This window comes from Urocitellus parryii, unplaced genomic scaffold (genome assembly GCF_045843805.1).
Source record: "Urocitellus parryii isolate mUroPar1 unplaced genomic scaffold, mUroPar1.hap1 Scaffold_310, whole genome shotgun sequence".
Lineage (NCBI taxonomy): Eukaryota > Metazoa > Chordata > Mammalia > Rodentia > Sciuridae > Urocitellus > Urocitellus parryii.
This window is the reverse complement of record NW_027552861.1, coordinates 136,049-140,000: the sequence shown is the minus strand read 5'-3', so window position 1 is coordinate 140,000 and position 3,952 is coordinate 136,049.

Sequence of the window (3,952 nt, the reverse complement as noted above, 5' to 3'; positions counted from 1 at the left end):
AGACGGGGGCGCGCCCGAGGCGGGCCGTGACCCGTCCCGGACGGTACCGCCCGACCCGCACACGCCATCACGCGCGCGAGAGAACGAGGGGAGGGAGCGCCCAGAGGCGCACGACTCCCCACGAACCCAGCGGTGGCACGGAGCCGCCCCCACGGCCCAGGCCGCCGCGCTCGCGCGGACGGGGACAGGGGTGCGAGCGGTTCGGGGCAATGCCCTTCCCCACCTCCCCTGCCCCGCCCGGGGAGCGGCGCGGCGGCGCGACCGGGGAACGACTCCTCGCGACCGGACCACAGGTCGTGGCCGGACGCGCGCACCCGAGCGGCACAACCCTCGCGCGGCACCGAGCGGGTGACCGGCGCCCCGCGGGGGCGGGGGTGGCGGACCCGTCGTCCCCCCCACAAGCGCCGGCACACAACGACGCCGTCGCCGGCGGACAGGCGGCGGTGGCGGCCAGGAGACGGGGGGCCGCGGCGGGACCCCCCGTGGGAGCGAACTCGCGAAGGGGCGAGAGAGCAGGGCGGGCCGGGGTCAGAAGAGACCAGGCGGGGACGGCCCGGCAGCACGAGGAGGCGGCGGCCGCAGCCGGCGTGCGGAGCGGCGCGCCAGAAGGGCAGCGGGAAACGGGAGAGGGCACCCGCCGACCCGCGGAGGAGCCCCACCCGGAGAGAGCTGGCCGAGCCGCGCGGGCGCACCGGCCAGACAAGCCCAGGGCGGCACACGGTGTATCACCGCCAGCGCACACACCAGGCGCACCGGCGGTCCCGCGTGGCCCCGGACGAGCCGCCGGCCGGGTTCCCTTCATCAGCCAACCTCCCGGGAGGGCCCTCGCGGGGGACAGGGCCCCCACCGCCCCACCGCCGTCGCAAGAGGCGGGGAGCCCCCAACCCTCAACCCGCACACCGTGACGAGCATCCCCCAACGACGACCGCCCGTCCAGCGTGCCCACCGCCACACCCGGTACACGCCCGGGAGGGGGCGGCAGCGCGGCCGCGACCAGTCAACCAGGGGGAGGCTCGGCGGAGGCGAGGAGGGGGGCACAACCCCGCCGGGATGGAGGGCGCGCCGGAGGCAGCGAGGGGCAGAGCCACGCGGAGAGGAAACCGGGGAGAAGACCTCGGGCACGGAGTCGGGCCGCCAGGAAAACAAGCGGGGTCCCACCGCCACACGCGAGGGCGGTCCCGCACCGCCTGCGACGCCAACCCGGCCTCCGGTCCCAGCCCCGGAGCCTCCCACGAGACCCGCCGCCCCGCCACCACAGGGTGGCCCTCCACGCGACGAGACGCGCCTGGCCTCCGAACGCCGGCATGCAACGCCACACCTCGGGCCGGTCGAGTCCCACGACCCGGGCCTCTCACAGCTCCAGGGTCCGCTCGCTCGCCACACCGCCCGCGGAACGCTCCCAGGGGGGGGCCGCGGCGGCCGCGCCCCGGGCCAGCGCACACGCGCGCGGGCCGCCCGCCGGCTCGGGACCGGGAGCGGGCAGAGGGCCACTCGCAGCGGGCGAGGGGGAAAGAGGGACGGGGCCCCTCAACCCCCGGCCGCGCGAACAGAGCCCCACCGCCACCGCGCGCGCACACACGCGGCACCAGCGGCCCACACGGTGGCCCCATATGCGCCAGGAGGCCCGGCCAGGCCCAGCGGGAACCCTCCCCCGACTCGAAGGCGGGAGGCGCGGGCCGCGGTAGGCACAAAGAGCAGGCGCTCGGCCCCCACCCGCGGGGGGCCGGCGGACCCCTGCCCTCCCAGACGGCGGGGAGGGGGGGACTCTCGCCTACACTCACCACCGACGGTGGCGTAGCGCACAAGGCAGGGGGCGGCCGATGGGGGAATCCGGTACCCCACACGAGGCACGCCCTTCACAGATCGCTAGAGAAACGTTCCTCACTGAGGGTGGGCCGCACCCAACCCAGCCCCTCTCCCGACCGGCCGCCGGGACAACGAGGGGGGATCTGCGGTATGGGCAAGCACAAGGCTTCTCGAGCGTTCGCGGCCGGGGACACCCAAAGCCCCATCGCCTCAGGGGCCGGACCCGGCCCCTGCTCAGCGTCCCGCCACAATCGCTCGCACGCCCGGGCAGCATCTCCTTTTCCCCCACCGGAGGGAGGAAAGAGCGCGCGGGCGCCCGCTCGCCTAACACTCCCCGCGCCACTCAGCGCTGGGGACGACAACGCGACCCGCTCCCCCCCGGAGAGGGGACGGGCAACGCTGCCGGGCTCACCGCCTCGATCCCCCGAACGAAGCAACACCGTTCTTCCCTTCAGGCACTCGCCTCGGAAACCCCCGCAGACGGGGCGAGACCGACAGCGAGGCGGCGGCCGGCCGCGGCAGCGGCACCGGGACCGGGAACAGCACACACCGGCTCAGCCTCAGGCACCTCAGGAAACGACCCGGAGCGCCCCAGGAGCACCGAAGCAGAGGCGCGCCGTCGCGCCGAGGGAGCACGGCGGCAGCCCTCCCCGACGCGGGGAGGGCCACACACACGGCCCTTGGCCGCCCAGAGCGGGCGGCGGGCGGGAAGCACCCGCTACGTCAAAGGACCCCGGGAGCGAGGTCGAGGCCGGATTCCGCACCCCCGCCCTTCCCCGCACCGCGAACGGGCGGGGAGGCAAGGCGAGGGGCCCGCGGGCAGGACGAGAAGAGCTGGCCCATTCGCCATGAATGTCCGTCCCTCGCCTGGCGCGGCTTTGGTCCAGCCCAGGAGAGCGCAAAGTCACCACATCGATCAGCAGAGTGGGCGGGAGAGACCCGGGGAGCAGGGGGAGACCCGGCGAGGACCGCTTCTAAGAGGAGCCTGCTACGGCCTCGCCGGCCCCACACCCCAGGGAGAGCGGCCGACGACACGGAACGGGGAACGCCTGACACGCGGCTCGGAGCCATGGAAGCTAGCGTCGTCACACCGCCCTCGGCGCCCGCAGCGGGGAGCGCACGGGCGGTAAAGGACCACCCGCCACCTCCCCCACCGCCCTTCCGGCGCCAGGAGACCGGCCGGCCGGAGGTGGCAACCACCGCGAGGGCGCTCCAGGTGCACCGAAGAGCCGTCGCACGCAGGCCCAAGGCAGGCGGCTCAAGAGGGAACGGGTCCGGGCCACCCCATCAGCCCAGAGCCCCGCACGCACCCGGAGGCCCAAGCTCCCTCCCTCCCTCTGGCGGCACACGCCAGAGGACACCGTGTCAGCACCTACCCGATGGCAGAAAACGGCCAACTCGGGCCAAAACAACCGCGACCGGGGCAACGGGGAACAGTTCACTCACCACTGCCGCCTTCCCCGAAGAGAGTCACGGTCGGCGGACCGCGAAATCGAGCCCATCACCGAGATCCAGAGCCCCTAGGGACAACTGGTCGACCCTCGTTGACGAAGGCGCAAGCAAGAGGCGGGGACCACCATCCCCAACGAGCAGGATCGGGGGGCGGCCGGGGAACACGCTAAGACCCACCACCGAAGGACGCCGCGCACAGCCATCGGGACAAGCCCCGGGCAGCGGCCCCCAAAGAGGGAACGCGGCAAGGCCGGGCCAGCACACCCCTCCGGCCCGCCCGGCGCAGCCCCGCGGCCAAAACCCACGAGAGAGAGGGAGAGGGAGAGGAAGCGGGAGAAAAAGAAGACAGAAGTCCCGGCGGCCGACCCAGACCGGGCAAAGCGAAGCCCGCGCCACCGAAGGAACCGCTCAAGACCGCCACCCGAGGCGCCCGCGGCCCGGACCGAGCAGGGAGAGGAGACAACCGACACACACACACACACACTAAGCCCGCCGGTCCAATATCCCGCCAACGGGCCACAACGGCCCAGCCCAGCGCGACCGAGACAGTTCCGCCGGCGCCGCCCAGCTCCTGGAACTCCGTCTCGGCCACCGCCGCCGAATATCACGCCTTGGCGACTTCCGATGAGAAGACGCTCCCATAAAAGCGGCCACCAGGGGGAGCTCGACAACCGTCAACCAAATCCGGAGGAAG